Source organism: Schistocerca gregaria, chromosome 8, assembly GCF_023897955.1.
Source record: "Schistocerca gregaria isolate iqSchGreg1 chromosome 8, iqSchGreg1.2, whole genome shotgun sequence".
Classification (NCBI taxonomy): Eukaryota; Metazoa; Arthropoda; class Insecta; order Orthoptera; family Acrididae; genus Schistocerca; species Schistocerca gregaria.
This window is the reverse complement of record NC_064927.1, coordinates 449682196-449700102: the sequence shown is the minus strand read 5'-3', so window position 1 is coordinate 449700102 and position 17907 is coordinate 449682196.

Genomic DNA, 17907 nt, shown 5'->3' with positions numbered 1-17907 from the left:
GGCTAGCGTAGAGAATCGGCGGAAAGCACTGGCGGCTGCCTTCTATGACGAGGGTATTGGCTAAGAAGTCAGAACGGCGACTACGTAGAGAAGTGGCTGGAAGGTGTAGCTAAGTGTTACAAGTAAAACATATCTGATTTTCACTGCAGTTTCCGTCTCGCAATCAATCGGAACTTAGTTTCTGGACAGCCCTCGTATTAGGACGCACTACTTGGAAAATCCTGAGAAAAATCGATCCAAAGTTTCTTAGGTGCGTTGTGTGTGGCGTAGATGGTTAGGGTTCGCACACTTACGCCAGAGGTCACGGGTTCGATTCCTCCTCTGGCACTTTTTTCTGTTTCATTTTCTTTTGTTATTCCACCAATTATTCAAAAAGTTTCTCAAACCAACATTATTTTAGCTCAAGAACGTAAAGTTCTTCATTCACTGAAAAATATTCGTGCTCGTTGTTCTATTTCGATTTATGGGGTTCCAAGGTTTAAAGGGACTTTTTAAGAGTCCCCTTGGGGTTATAACAGTCATCTGCGCGTAGGACTGTGCGGGATCCGCGACAAGTAAACGGCAGTTCGTTTTCGATTTCGTCGTGAACAGACGTGACTGCTTCAAATTTCAACGTGGTATTCCGATCCGAGGTTAAACATGTCGACTGAAGAAGTTGCTGGCTCATCTGGAACAGGAGAAGAAATTCCCGAGGAATCTATTCATAGTAATCTATAAAAATAACGATTGAAGGACGCACTGGTGTATTATGGAAAGCTGTTAACGGAAAATAATTTAATTGCATCGACATCTTCGGAAGAAATCTCTCGCGATGCTATGTTATTGGCCGGAGAACTTTATAATAATACACTCGGGAGAATAAATATTTACTTCTCATTAACTCTTGGTGAGGTCAAACGAATCCGGAGAGATATGATGCAATTTTTCAACATGACGAAAATACGCCAACTTGGTCTGTAAAAGTCATACCTCCAAAATGCACTTCTTTGGTGGACCTTGTGATGTTTAGTTTTACAGGCAAGTTAAAAATTTCATAGAGCGCTTGCATTGTTACAGGAGAGTCGTGAAATTAATTCCCTGGAAGATTGTATAAAAATTCATTCTATGGTTAACCAATATTCCGAGACATGATTCAGTATGCCTGGTTAGCCTCAAAATTATCAGCAACTCAAAACATTTACGTAAATGTTAATGGGGCATGTTTTTATACACATTTATTGCAAACGCCCTGAGACTATAAAAAATCCGCTTTTATATGTTGCAAAACATGTCGCAAAAATTATTGCTTTGTTTTTTTTTACGATAATTACCACTGCGGTTCTTGTTTTAATTATTGTATGTGTAAAAATTGAATGTTTCCCAGTCGACTTTGTTATTCTGATTAAAAACTCAATGTTCTCCTCATATACTTTACAATGAAAAATGGAAAACCCATCGCCATGAATTGTGTAGTTGGACAAAAAGAAAATAATTTTTATTCAATAATGTAACTAATTCGTTAAAGATAATGTAGGTACGGGAAACTTTCTGAAAAATTGGCGGAATAACTAAAGAAAATGAAACAGAAGGAAAAAAAAGTGCCAGAGGAAGAATCGAACACGAGATCTCTGGCGTAAGAATCCGAGCAGTAACCATCTTTTTTTCATTTTTTAAAATTTTTTTATTCCACAGAAACAGTACCAAAAATGGCTACAATGAAATGACATAAATAAGGTGACAGATAATTGCAGTCATAAATTACAGCATTAAAAAAATTAGTCTTTAGTAGTAGCACACATTTAGCACCTTCACTGTCACCTTCAATTGGTGGCAGATCAGCATGAACATTTTATTCTTCTGCAGCCGGTTCCTCACCATCATTTAACAGATCGAAATTAACCATTCAGTAAATCCTTGATGTGTGTTCCTTCCAGGGAAAATTACGTGAACAGAGGAGCACTCCCGAACAGCGACACCGCAAAATACTTCACTGCCTTGTTATTTTTGTCAGTTCCAGCCTTCTAAACGCATCCATGAGTTCAAGATCTTCCTTTATATCAGACACCAGATGTTTGTCGCCATATTCTTGTATCTGCTGTACTAGTGATTTATTTTTCATGTGTGACTTGAAGGTGAGGTTAGAGTCGGGAACGTGACCCAGCCCATTCCCTCTCTACTAGAAATCCAGTTCCTAACCTATACCGATTCGGTTGAAGACAATTCGGAGCATGTTACCATATTTCTTATTGTGATTCTGATATTTAGGTATTTTCTCGAATTCATTTTCCATATACATCTTGTATTAAATATGTTCATCACTCCCAATATTGTTAAAAACGTAACTTGTATATTTGCCCATTAACCAAATCACTGCGTTATTTTTTGCCTGAGGGTAGTAACTTTCCTCTGGTCTGAAGAAAATGTTAGTCGGTACATTGTTTGCTGAAGTTCTTGTTATTGAGCAATTTCCTCCCTGGTCCACCTCCAGTTGATAATCCGATCTCCACATGTGTAACGATGAGGCACACTATCAACGAGCTAGGACAGACGGCGTCTCGGCAATGGGCTAACATTTTATACTCATAACGCACCTGAGAAACTTTGGATCGATTTTTCCCGAGATTTTCCGGGTAGTGCGTCCTAATATTTTAACCACGTGAGGTGTTAGGGGTCCTCTTTCACGACACAAAATTTTGGACAAATCCCCGACCCCCCGGTCGTGCCGTCTCCTAGTCAGACGACGAAATCGTGGGACACCGGTATGCACTTACACAGACAGCAGCAGTACCGAGTACACAATGTATAAAAGGCCAGTGGATTGGTGAAGCTGTCATTTGTACTCAGATGATTCATGTGGAAAAACGTTTCCGACGTGATTACGGCTGCAAGAAAGGAATTCACAGATTTTGGACACTGAATGACAATTGAGGCTAGGTGTATGGAACATTCCATCTCGTCAATCGTTCGGGAATTCAAGATCCAGAGCGTGGGGACGGTGCCCGGAATACCAAATTTCAGGCATTACCTCTCACCACGGACAACGCAGTGGTCGATGGCTTTCGCTTATCGACTGAGAATAGCGGCGTTTGCGTAGAGTCGTCAGTGCTAACAGACAAGCAACAGTGCTCGAAATAACCGCAGAAATCAATTTGGGATATACGGCGAACGTATCCGTTAGGACAGTGCAGCGAAATTTGGGGTTAATGGGCTACGGCAGCAGACGACCGATGCGACTGTCTTTGCTAAGAGCACGACATTAAAAAAAAAAATGGCTCTGAGCACTATGGGACTTAACTTCTGAAGTCATCAGTTCGCTAGAACTAGTTGTTGTTGCTGTTGTGGTCTTCAGTCCAGAGACTGGTTTGATGCAGATCTCCATGATACTCTATCCTGTGCAAGCTTCTTCATCTCCCAGTACCTAATGCAAGCTACATCCTTCTGAATCTCTTTAGTGTATTCATCTCTTGGTCTCCCTCTACGATTTTTACCCTCCACGCTGTCCTCCAATACTAAATTGGTGATCCCTTTATGCCTCAGAACATGTCCTACCAAGCGATACCTTCTTCTAGTCAAGTTGTGCCACAAACTTCGCTTCTCCCCAATCCTATTCAATACCTCCTCATTAGTTATATGACCTACCTATCTACCTATCTACCTATCTAATCTTTCTTCTGTAGCACCACATTTCGAAAGCTTCTATTCTCTTCTTGTCCAAACTAGTTATCGTCCAAGTTTCACTTCCATACATGGCTACCGTAGAACTTAAACCTAACTAACCTAAGGACACCACACACATCCATGCCCGAGGCAGGATTCGAACCTGCGGCCGTAGCGGTCACGCGGTTCCAGACTGTAGCGCCTAGAACCGCACGGCCACTCCGGCCGGCAGCACGACATCACTTGCAGCGCCTCTCCTGGGCTCGTGACCGCATACGGGTGGACCCCGGACGACTGATAAACCTTGGCGTGGTCAAATGAGTGCCGATTTCAGTTGGTAAGAGCTGATGGCGGGGTTCGTGTGTGGCGCAGACCTCACGAAGCTATGGACCCAAGGCACTGTGCAAGCTGGTGGTAGCTCCATAGTAGTATGGGATGTGTTCATACGGAATCAGCTGTGTCTCTGGTCCAACTCCACCGATCATTGACTGGAAATGGTTCTGTTCGGCTACTTGGAAACCATTTGCAAGCATTTATGAACTTCTTGTACCGAAACAACGATGGAATTTTTTTTTATGGCGATGCGCCATGTCACCGGACCACGACTCTTGGCGATTGGTTTGAAGAACATTGTGGACAAATCGAGTGAATGATTTGGCCAACCAGATCGCCCGACATGAATCCCATCGTACATACAGGGTGATCAAAAAGTCAGTATAAATTTCAAAGCTTAATAAACCACGGAATAATGTAGGTAGAGAATTAAAAATTGACACATATGCTTGGAATGACATGGGGTTTTATTAGACAACCAATAAACAAAGTTTACAAAATTTCCGACAGATGGCGCGTGAAAGATATCGTGCCCGCGTCGTTTGGATGATCGTGTGCTCAGCCGCCACTTTCGTCATGCTTGGCCTCCCAGCTCCCCAAACCTCAGTCCGTGCGATTATTGGCTTTAGGGTTACCTGAAGTCAAGTCGCAAGTGTATCGTGATCCACCGACATATCTAGGGATGCTGAAAGACAACATCCAACGCCAATGCCTCACCATAACTCCAGACATGTTTTACAGTGCTGTGCACATTATTCCTCGACTACAGCTATTGTTCAGGAATGATGGGGGATATATTGAGCATTTCCTGTAAAGAACATCATCTTTGCTTTGACTTACTTTGTTATGCTAATTATTGCTATCCTGATCAGATGAAGCGCCACCTGTCGGACATTTTTTAAACTTTTGTATGTTTTTGGTTCTAATAAAGCCCCATGTCATTCCAAGCATGTGTGTCAATTTGTACCTCTCTATCTACATTATTCGGTGATTTATTCAGTTTTCAAATTTATACTGACTTTTTGATCACCCGGTATATGGGGCGTAATCGAGAGGTCGCTTTGTGCACAAACTCCTGCACCGGCGACATTTTCGTAGCTATGGACGGCTACAGAGGTAGCATGACTCAATATTTCTGCAGTGGTTTGCATTCCGCCGGGCAAAAGGATGTCTGACGCGATGTTAGGAGGTATCCCATGACTTTTATCACCTCAGTTTATATAAAAGGAAATGTAATACAATGAAATATATTATTTTTTGTTTGCGCATCCTTCTGAATGATGGCCCACCGGACATCGTTTCATCACTTTCGTAATAAAATATACAATGAAACACTTGAAGCGGTCGTTTTGATGTAATTTGATTATACTGCAACCAGTTTCGGTGACTCAGTATACAATCTTTAGACCTTAACTGAAACTGAGAGCGTGAATTCCAGTCCTATACACGCCCCAGTGAGTGGCCAATTTCTATTAAGTCCCAATAGTTGATAGTTGATGGTTGCAGACACAACATCGCTGTTACAATATTTTGCGGAAGCCAGGCCACTGATGGGATCGTGTATACGACTGGAGTTCACCCCCTAACAATCACTTAAGGCCTGAAGGTGGTGTATTTAGCCAGCGAAACTGGTTACAATATAATAAAATATTATCAAAACGACGGCTTCAGGTGTTTCATTTTACATTTTATTAAGAAAGTGAAGGACCGAAGTCTGGCGGACCATCAATCAAAAGGATGGACACACAAAAAAATAAAAGGATATGTCCTGTCTGACCGTCCGCAGTGGCCGAGCGGTTCTAGGCGATACAGTCTGGAACCGCGCGACCGCTACGGTCGCAGGTTCGAATCCTGCCTCGGGCATCGATGTGTGTGATGTCCTTAGGTTACTTAGGTTTAAGTAGTATAAGTTCTAGGGGACTGATGACCTCAGATGTTAAGTCCCATAGTGCTCAGAGCCATTTGAACCAACTGACTGATCGACTCTTCATCGCCCAGCCCAAACCGCTAAGGATAGAAACTTGAAATTTTGAGAAGGAGTTAATCTTATATTGCATACATCGTTTAGCAAGGAATTGTTCGAAATTACACCCCTAAGAAGGCGAAGTTGGGGATGAAAAGTTTTTTGAAAATATGTCGCTGTGGTGGCTATTTTTTAAAAAAAAACTAGCAAAATTAAAATGTGGTTTCTCGGTAAGAAATACGTTTCAAAAGTTTTGGAAATTTACCTCCAATGAGGATGAAATAGTGGGTGAAAGCTTTTTTCTTTTTTGAAATAATTGTTATTTAACATTATTAAAGCATTTTTAAAGCTACATTAACGAAAACAGATGTTTAACTTTCCGGCTAGAAACAGAAAAAAAATTACGTGTTTCGCCGTTCTTGGAAATTCAATCCCTAAGGGGGTGATATAGGGATATTTCATTATGAAAGAATTTTTACATGTAAATGTACGAAAATTCGAATTTGTCTTCTCGGTTGGAAATAAATAACTAAGTCTTCCAGAGCTTTTAGAAATTAAATCCCTGTTGTTGTGGTCTTCTGTCCAGAGACTAGTTTAATGCAGCTCTCCATGCTACTCTATCCTGTGTAAGCTTCTACATCTCCCAGTACCTATGGCAACATACATGCTTCTGAATATGCTTAGTGTATTCATCTCTTGGTCTCCCTCTACAATTTTTACCCTCCACGCTGCCTCCAGTACTAAACTGGTCATCCCTTGATGCCTCAGAACATGTCCTATCAACCGATCCCTTCTTCTAGTGAAGTTGTGTCACAAACTCCTCTTCTCTCCAATTCTGTTCAGTACCTCCTCATTAGTTATGTGATCTACCTATCTAACCTTCAGCAGTCTTCTGTAGCACCACATTTCGAACGCTTCTATGCTCTTCTTGTCTAAACTATTTATCGTCCACCTTTCACTTCCATACATGGCTACACTCCATACAAATACTTTCAGAAACGACTTCCTGACATTTAAATCTATACTCGATGTTAACTAGAAACACTTTCCTTGCCATTGCCAGTCTACATTTTATATCCTCCCTACTTCGACCATTATCAGTTATTTTGCTCCTCAAAGACCAAAACTCATTTGCTAATCTAATTCCCTCAGCATCACCCGATTGAATTCTGCTACATTCCATTATCCTCGTTTTGCTTTTTTTGATGTTCATCTTAAATCCTCCTTTCAAGACATTGTCCATTCCGTTCAACTGCTCTTCCAGGTCCTTTGCTGTCTCTGACAAAATTATAATGTCATCGGCGAACCTTCTTCTCCATGGATTTTAATTCCTACTCCGAACTTTTCTTTAGTTTCCTTTATTGCTTGCTCAATATACAAATTGAATAACATCGGAGATTGACTACAACCGTGTCTCACTCCCTTCCCAACCACTGCTTCCCTTTCATGTCCCTCGACTCTTATAACTGCCATCTGGTTTCTGTACAAATTGTAAATAGCCTTTCGCTTCCCCTAATTTATCCCTACCACCTTCAAAATTTGAAAGAGAGTATCCAGTCAACATTCGCAAAAGCTTTCTCTAAGTCTACCAATGACAGAAACGTAGGTTTGCCTTTCCTTAATCTATCTTCTAAGATAATTCGTAGGGTCAATATTGCCTCACGTGTTCCAACATTTCTCCGGAATCCAGACTTAACTTCCTACAAGTTTGGCTTCTACCAGTTTTTTCTAAAGAATTCGTGTTAGTATTGTGCAGCCGTGACTTATTAAACTAATAGTTCGGAAATTTTCACATTGTTAACACCTGCTTTCTTTGGGATTGGAAATCCCTAAGGGGACGAAATAGTGCCTCACTGATTCACTGACTTGAAATTTGGAGTTGTGATCTTCTACTGTAGCCATCGTTTAGTAAGGGATTGTTCGAAATTTCACCCCTAACTGAGTGAAGAAGAGGATGAAAGGTTTTCTGAAGATATGTCGCTATCAAGGCAATTTTGAAGAACTACGGAAACTGGTGTTTGGCTTCTCGTTCCAAAGTAAAAAAATAAATGTTTCAGCCGGTTTTGAAATTCAACAACTAAGGGCCTAAAATAGTGGGCGAAAATTTCTTTTTGAAAATAAGTCTTTACCGAAGTACTACTAAACCATTTTTAAATTACATCTACGAATTTTGTTATCTGATTTCTCGGTTAGAAACACTTCGTTATACAGGGTGTTACAAAAAGGTACGGCCAAACTTTCGGGAAACATTCCTCACGCATAAATAAAGAAAAGATGTTTTGTGGACATGTGTCCGGAAACGCTTAATTTCCATGTTAGAGCTCATTTCAGTTTCGTCAGTATGTACTGTACTTCCTCGATTCACCGCCAGTTGGCCCAATTGAAGGAAGGTAATGTTGACTTGGGTGCTTGTGTTGACATGTGACTTATTGCTCTACAGCACTAGCATCAAGCACATCAGTACGTAGCATCAACAGGTTAGTGTTCATCTCGAACGTGGTTTTGCAGTCAGTGCAATGTTTACAAATGCGGAATTGACAGATGCCCATTTGATGTATGGATTAGCACGGGGCAATAGCCGTGGCGCGGTACGTTTGTATCGAGACAGATTTCCAGAACGAAGTTGTCCCGACAGGAAGACGTTCGAAGCAATTGATCGGCTTCTTAGGGAGCACGGAACATGCCAGCCTATTACTCGCGACTGGGGAAGACCTAGAACGACGAAGACAACTGCAATGGAAGAGGCAATTCTTCGTGCATTTGACGATAACCCTAATGTCAGCGTCAGAGAAGTTGCTGCTGTACAAGGTAACGTTGACCACGTTACTGTATAGAGAGTGCTACGGGAGAACCAGTTGTTTCTGTACCATGTACAGTGTGTGCAGGCACTATCAGCAGCTGATTGCCCTCCAAGGGTACACTTCGGCGAATGGTCCATCCAACAATGTGTCAATCCTCATTTCAGTGCAAATGTTCTCTTTACGGATGAGGCTTCATTCCAACGTGAACATATTGTAAATTTTCACAATCAACATGTGTGGGCTGACGAGAATCCGCACGCAATTGTGCAATCACGTCATCAACAAAGATTTTCTGTGAACGTTTGGGCAGGCATTGTTGGAGATGTCTTGATTGGGCCCCATGTTCTTCCACCTACGCTCAATGGAGCACGTTATCATGATTTCATACGGGATACTCTACCTGTGCTGCTAGAACATGTTCCTTCACAAGTACGACACAACATGTGGTTCATGCAAGATGGAGCTCCTGCACATTTCAGTCGAAGTGTTCGCACGCTTCTCAACAACAGATCCGGTGACCGATGGATTGGTAGAGGCGCACCAATTCCATGGCCTCCACGCTCTCCTGACCTCAACCCTCTTGACTTTCATTTATGGGGGCATTTGAAAGCTCTTGTCTACGCAACTCCGGTACCAAATGTAGAGACTCTTCGTGCTCGTATTGTGGACGGTTGTGATGCAATACACCATTCTCCAGGGCTGCATCAGCGCATCAGGGATTCCATGCGACAGAGGGTGGATGCATGTATCCTCGCTAACGGAGGACATTTTGAACATTTCCTATAACAAAGTGTTCGAAGTCACGCTGGTACGTTCTGTTGCTGTGTGTTTCCATTCCATGAGTAATGTGATTTGAAGAGAAGTAATAAAATGAGCTCTAACATGGAAAGTAAGCGTTTCCGGACACATGTCCACATAACATAATTTCTTTCTTTGTATGTGAGGAATGTTTCCTGGACGTTTGGCCGTACCTTTTTGTAACACCCTGTTTATTAAACATTTATAAAGCTAAATCTATGAAAATTCGTGTTTCACTTATAAAAAACTGTGTGTAAAAGGATGAACGTTTCGATGTAAATATCACCACAAGAACTCAAACGGCCCGATTAACAAAAACCTCTGGCTCCAGGTACCAGAATCGCTTATTGGTCAGCAGTACATTCGTAACAGCCCATGTTTCTACAGCCTTAATTAGCGTGAAAAGTTTAGTAGATATTTCAGTTTGTGAACAACATAAAGTTCGATTAATAGAAAATAAAATTATAAAAAATTGCAGACCCTACTGTTTGCTCGAGCGACGAAGGGGAAGCCAAACTAGTATGGTATAAGATAAACCGGAGCCATACCGAAGTTATCCTGTACCCCTGCCAGAATTGCGAAAGCTGCAAATCTCTGGCCTCATCTCCATAAAACTTCCCTCCTGCAATTCTTTCTACAGAGATCTACCAAGTTATATAATTTTGTAAGTAGGTTTAATGAAAATGGCGCACACAGACCGACATTTCAATGAGATTTGACACATGAAGTACAAGGACTGAACATGTAGCATAGTGATTAGCAAGAAAAGCCTAAAGACCTCCTTATAAGTTCAATTTTTTTTGTAAAATTCCCTCTTCTTTATCCACAACAAGCTCGTGCAAAAACCAACAAAGTTTTTTTTCAATTTAACTTCACGTCTGGAGCGGACGCTGTTTATGTCGCGAACTATTCTGACGCTAGCTGGAATGGCCACGAATGCAGACAAAGCATTTCTTGCTCTCTGTATGAAGAAGAAAAAGAAAACAAGACACTGGTCCAGGGAATGGTTGAAACTGAGAGATTAATGAAAAAATAAATGAGCTGCTACATTTAAAATTTCATGTTCAGATAAAACTCTAATTTTATGGTTAAATTTATCAATTTTTAGCACAGTTTTTAATAGATTTGGAAAATTCTAGAGTTTCATACACCTGTAAGTATGGTTTGTATGCTGTGCAAAATTCATCGAAGAATCTCCCTAACTTATGAAGTAAAGTCTACCTATAGCAACGAATGCAGCTAATAGTAAGTGAAAAATGATGAAATTTCACATGTAAAAAAATATATTTTGTAATATTTTTGAAGTTCCACTGCTATGAGCATGAATCCTGAACCCTTCCTGGTCATGCTGACAAAGTTTTATGAATTTATTTGTAAAGGTATAGTCAGTGGAAATTAAAATGTCCTGTGGTGCCTCTCCTGCTGCAAGTCGGCCAGTTTGACGTCCTACCCCCCCCCCCCCCCTTTAATCTCTTACTACGTAATATACGGCTGGGAAAGACGCAACGCATCAACCATATTGGTAACTGTCAGTGCTATTTTTTATGATTCATTGAAGTTTCCATACTGTGACATAAATTATAAATGCGACAAAACGTCAACACAAACATCTCGTCAAATCTGCCGTCAAACAAAATTTCTTTTAACATACCTGAAACACACTATGTTTGGCAATCGCGTCAGACAGCGTCTATTTTCTGGCTCGGATGGCGATTTGACTCGTAACGCGAACAAGACGAATACGTGAGCCGCAACACCTCAGACGCGATGTGCAACACCTGAAAGCGTTCTGAAGAACAATGGATACTCCACCAGTTATATTAGAAGTGTAACAGAGTCAAACAATCGGCGAAGTGACACATCGGAAAAAGAAATGTCGGGCACGGCCTTTCTGCCATACATTCCCAGAACGACCGACAGAATCGGCCGTATACAGCGCAAACGCGGCGTAAAGACTGTTTGTAAACCGACAAAGAAGATCAAAGAGTGTCTCAGATCGGCAAAGGAGAAGAGAGATCCACTTGCCATATACCGTATACGCAGCACCTGCGGTAAAGTTTACATTGGAATGACTGGACGTTCAATCAACACCAGGGTCACAGAACATAAGCGACATTGCAGATTGGGACAGGTGGAGGAACCGGCGGCGGCAAGGCATCTACATCTACATCTACATCTACATGATTACTCTTCAATTCACATTTAAGGCTTGGCAAGGATTCGGGAGGACGACGGTTCAATCCCGCGTCCGGCCATCCTGATTTAGGTTTTCCGTGATTTCCCTAGATCACTTCAGGCAAATGCCGGGATGGTTCCTTCGAAAGGTCACAGCCTATTTCCTTCCCCATCCTTCCCTAATCCGAGCTTGTGCTCCGTCTCTAATGACCTCGTTGTCGACGGGACGTTAAACACTAATCTTCTCCTCCTCCTTCTTGGCAAGGGGTTCATCGAACCACAATCATACTATCTCTCTACCATTCCACTCCCGAACAGCGCGCGGGAAAAACGAACACCTAAACCTTTCTGTTCGAGCTCTGATTTCTCTTACTTTATTCTGATGATCATTCCTACCTATGTAGGTTAGGCTCCACAAAATATTTTCGCATTCGGAAGAGAAAGTTGGTGACTGAAATTTCGTAAATAGATCTCGCCGCGACGAAAAACGTCTTTGCTTTAATGACTTCCATCCCAACTCGCGTATCGCATCTGCCACACTCTCTCCCCTATTACGTGACAATACTAAACGAGCTGCCCTTCTTTGCACCCTTTCGATGTCCTCCGTCAATCCCACCTGGTAAAGATCCCACACCGCGCAGCAATATTCTAACAGAGGACGAACGAGTGTAGTGTAAGCTGTCTCTTTAGTGGACTTGTTGCATCTTCTAAGTGTCCTGCCAATGAAACGCAACCTTTGGCTCACCTTCCCTACAATATTATCTATGTGGTCTTTCCAACTGAAGTTGTTCGTAATTTTAACACCCAGGCACTTAGTTGAATTGAGAGCCTCGAGAATTGTACTATTTATCGAGTAATCGAATTCCAACGGATTTCTTTTGGAACTCATGTGGATCACCTCACACTTTTCGTTATTTAGCGTCAACTGCCACCTGCCACATCATACAGCAATCTTTTCTAAATCGCTTTGCAACTGATACTGGTCTTCGGATGATCTTACTAGACGGTAAATTACAGCATCATCTGCGAACAACCTAAGAGAACTGCTCAGAGTGTCACCCAGGTCATTTATATAGATTAGGAACAGCAGAGGTCCTAGGACGCTTCCCTGGGGGAACAACTGATATCACTTCAATTTTACTCGATGATTTGCCGTCTATTACTACGAACGGCGACCTTCCTGACAGGAAATTACGAACCCAGTCGCACAACTGAGACGATACCCCATAGGCTCGCAGCTTCATTAGAAGTCGCTTGTGAGGAACGATGTCAAAAGCTTTCCGGAAATCTAGAAATACGGAATCAACTTGATATCCCCTGTCGATAGCGGCCATTACTTCGTGCGAATAAAGAGCTAGCTGCGTTGCACAAGAACGATGTTTTCTGAAACCATGCTGATTAAGTATCAATAGATCGTTCCCTTCGAGGTGATTCATAATGTTTCAATACAGTGTGTGAGGCCAACCACGTAGTAAGATTCGCCGACACGGAAGTTCTGGCTGTAGAGAGTGGCTATCACACCCTCTTGTTCCGACAAGCTATAGAAATACACAAACACGTGAATAGCTTCAACAAGAAAGAAGAAAGCCTCAAATTAAACGGTTCCTGGATTCCCGTGATGCACCGAACGATCGTTGCAGGTAGCAAGAGGAGAACCGCACTGGAAATGACCACGGAAAAGCCCTTGGAGGCTGGCGCGTCATGTACGTGTAGTCTGAGGCTGCGAGCTCCACTCCAGTCCACCGCCAGCAACGGAGGTTGAAGCTTTGTCAATGCCAGCCGCTCGTGCTGGCGAAAAGTCAGAAAAATCATCAGACATACGTCGGACGAAGAACCCGAGACAGAAGCCAAAAGGCAGTTTGTGAATGTTAAAGTCCTGTCTCTAAATGCACCCGCGTTATCACTATACAAGAGAGAGAGAGAGAGAAGGGAGAGAGAGAGAGAGAGAGAGAGAGAGAGAGAGAGAGAGAGAGAGAGACAGATCCTACTTATTGAAACGTTCGTCTGCATTTGGTAGTTCGATGTCACAGATCCTAAAGAGTAAAAGGTATAAGTGGAACAAACACATGGTCTTTTATATACCCTCAAACACGTCTCCTGTTCTCGACATGAAATCAGGGTAAACTTTCAGGCTGGCGTGATTCAAGCACAATAAACTCCTTGCTAGGCGAAGAAACCCAATCAAGTTTGCTATACTTAACTTAATTCTTGATGTTCTCGTCGGTGTAAAACTGCGTATTGTTTTCTCCGAGTTCATATTCTGCGCCGTGCAGTTATGTGATTATTTATTTATTTATGTTTTTCGACTATTCTGTACAATGGTATTGGAGACACCAGGTTAACATGAAGTTTGAAAAATTACACAATTATAAGTTTCAAATTGCACAACTACATGCATATATCAGTGAAACGATTTCTTCAAAAATAACTTCTGAAGTACAATTAGCTAAAGAAATCCTACATAATCACCTAAGATTAAAATCGCTTTATGCTTTCCGAAAAATATACATATTTGCACAGTTATATAAAAACATTAAAAAACATTACAGTAATTTTCAGCTTCAAAGTATTCTTTAAGAGGGTATGGACAACTTTTAATCAAGAGACATTTTTAATTTCTTTTCGAAAAAAAAAGAAGTGTTTTCTACCATCTTTACACAGTTTGGCAAACTGTCGTATAGAAGGCATCCTGTTTGTATAAGCTCTTTCTTAGTTAATTTGAGCCCATTTCCTTCAATATAATAATCATTTTTATTTCTTGTATTATAGTTATGAACATCTCTTAGTTATTTTTTTTACATAAATAAGTGTTTCATATATGTCACAGTGATGCTGCTGTTAATATGTTTAGTTCGCTGAATTTATTTCTGCAGGAATCTCTAGGAGATAATTTTGTAATGAATCTTACAGCGTTCTTTTGTAGCTTTTGTCCTTCTTTTATGTTCACATTCCGCCGGCCGGTGTGGCCGTGCGGTTCTAGGCGCTTCAGTCTGCAATCGCGTGACCGCTACGGTCGCAGGTTCGAATCCTGCCTCCGGCATGGATGTGTGTGATGTTCTTAGGTTAGTTAGGTTTAAGCAGTTCTAAGTTCTAGGGGACTGATGACCACAAATGTCAAGTTCTATAGAGCTCAGAGCCATTTGAACCATTTGTTCACATTTCCAGAATTTTCCAAGACCAGGTGACGCATGAAATTTGTGGATGGACTACCCCATAGTAAATTGTTAGAGGTATTTGTGTGTTAATTGTCCTTGATATTTTTCGCATTCGAAACGTACTTCAACTCTCTTTACGACATTTCAAGTCTAATCCACTGTCACACTGTCACACCCAGGAATTTATAAGAAGGTAATATGTTGTCATAGATAAAAAAAAAAAAAACGCCGGCTGTAAATTTAGATGAAACATCCGGTTTATTAATGAGCAGGTTTTCTTCAACCCATAGTCATACAACATTTCACTGTGAATGACATTACTGCTCAATACAATCAACACCACCCAGACTGGAATGGCATAAAATGTGTAAGACCAAAGCTCACGTCCCTCCTCTCTCAAGTAATATCTCCCCAATAACGAACATGGCAGACACAGTCCAGATAAATGCCTAAGTTACAGTTTAACGTTCTTACGCAAGTGACACATGGAAAACAATAATTGCGATGAAAACTAAACAGATGTTGGTGATTAACATGCACTTATTCTACTTCCTTGTGATGATCATTAATTACAGAAATATAAGTTACAGTTTCTCTGTTTTACAGTGCAATGAACATCGACCCACTAGCTGTTTTGAAATTTTTTAGACAAATTTTCGTTTTGAAGTTAACTTTTCTCGGAAAATGACTTTCTACGTTTTATATATTACATTAATACTGTAAAAATTCAAACAGAAATCCAGTATCAACTTTTGTGGAAATCAAATATATTTTGGAAATTTTGGTTTATGATGCAGTGTAAATATTTCATCTTTTATAACGACTCATACAGCTAGTTTAACAAGGTTTAACGTGCACTACAAATACTTCATCTTCAAACCTTTCTTATGAGCTATAAACACTCTATAGTTAATTGCATTTTTAAGTAAGCAAATTTTGAAGTTAAGTAATTTCTGAAATAATGTTTCATTTTTTGTTCTGTAACAGCTATGATGCACTTTCAGTCTCTAACAGAAGTTGCTGTCATTATCAAAATGGACTGAACATTACTTATTTTTAAATTGCCTCACAATCTATTAGTTTTGTATATTTGCGTATTGCAAACGTGGTGTAATTAGAGTTCATTAAAAAACCTTTCATTTATTTATGAAACATGAGAATATAAGCTGACCACTACGGCACTGTACAAGTACTGGAGGTAAAGGCAGTGATCCGAGTTTTATTATTTAACTTAGGGGTATATATGCCGAGAACTAAGTGTGCAATGCTTTAGTGAAGAACTCGATGACAGCAACTGATGTTGTACTGATCGATACATGGCCGGACTCAATATTGAGAACGCTGCAACTCCTACAGTTAAATATCGCAGGGGCTAAGGTCTGGTGACGTAGGAGGCCACCGATGATGAAACTAATCTCCTGGCCCTTCTCTTTTAATCCAGATTCCTGGAATGGAATTATTTACGTCGTGTTGGATGTGGTTGTAGAAATCAGGCAGCGGAACATCTTGCATGAACATGAAATTATATGCATCATTTGATATTTGGGGAAATAGCCAGTTTACCTTCCCGCCTAGATCCGAAACTCCTGCGACAAAAAAGTGGTTCATGACCTTTCTTTACAGAAATGGCATAGAAGGTGTTAATTTTCGTGTAATCTCTTTCGTGTCGAATAATTATCATATGGTTTTCAGTTACCCAAAAGCTAAATCTGTGGCGCTCTATTGTACCACAAAGAAACAAAGTGGATTCATCTGTAAATATTAACCGTTCAGAAAATACTGTTGTCTTCCGTGTCCTCCAGAATATCAGTGTGAAATTAAAGTCTTTTGGTGTGGTCGTCATGATGCAAGGCTTGCAATAACTACAGTTTTACGGCCTCTGATGCAAGCAATGCTTCGGAACTCGCCATGCCGTTAGACGATTTTAGGTTCACTGCTTGCTCGTGCTGTGGATTCCCTAGGGTCCGTTTCGTAAGTTATACGGAGATGCTCGACACTTCCATGTGACGTGCGTGAACAACATTTGTTTAACCGTTTGCGGATCCAACCACCTTCTACGAATTTTCGATGCCTCTGATTAAATTATTTATGACGAGGTGTATCTTTCTGGAACTGTCGGCGAAAAGTATGTTGCACATTAAAAATGGTCTCTGAGTCTTCTAACTGCAACACACGGAATGATATTTTTTGTCATGTCACCATTTTACTATAAACAACCAACAGCGTCATAGCGGCTTTGACTAATTCATTTATTGAAGTTCTACGCGAACAGTTCGAAATCTTCAACCTTCCTCTCTTTAGGAGCACTAGAGTCATGTTTTCATTTATCTGTGGTTTAGTAAAGGAGACGGCCGAGTGAACCCGTGGTCTGGGGACAGCATCTTTGATCAGTAATCAAAACGTCCACGGTCCTGGTTCGAAATCCTCCACTGCTTAAATTGTGATTTATAATCAGCATTTTCGGCCGAGGACTTCTGTCACACGAAGTCAACCTCATCCTGCCAACGGCTTGTCAAAGATGGTGGAGGAACGGACAGAGATTCAGGGCACTGTCTTGTCCTTGGGATGGGAAATTGCCCCTAAAGGCGGAAGAATCAGCAATGATCAACGGAATGAGAATGCAGAAGGCAATGGAAACCACTGCATTAAAGACACATAACGTGTATAAACAAGACTTGTGGCCTGTAACTGAAAAAATGTCATGATTATCTCTCCGTTGGCAGAAGATTACGGTATAGCCCTCATTCGGATCTCCGGGAGGGGATGCCAAGGGGGAGGTAACCACGAGAAAATAATTGAATAATCAACGAGACGATAACGATCTACTAGTCGGGGTGTGGAACGTCAGAAGCTTCAATGTGGTAGGGAAGCTAGAAAATCTGAAAAAGGAAATGCAAAGACTCAATCTAGATATAGTATGGGCCAGTGAAGTGAAATGGAAAGAAGACAAGGATTTCTGGCCATGAGTATAGTGTAATACCAACAGCAGCAGAATATGGTATAGCCGGATTAAGATTCGTTATGAATGACAATGTGTTACTGTGAA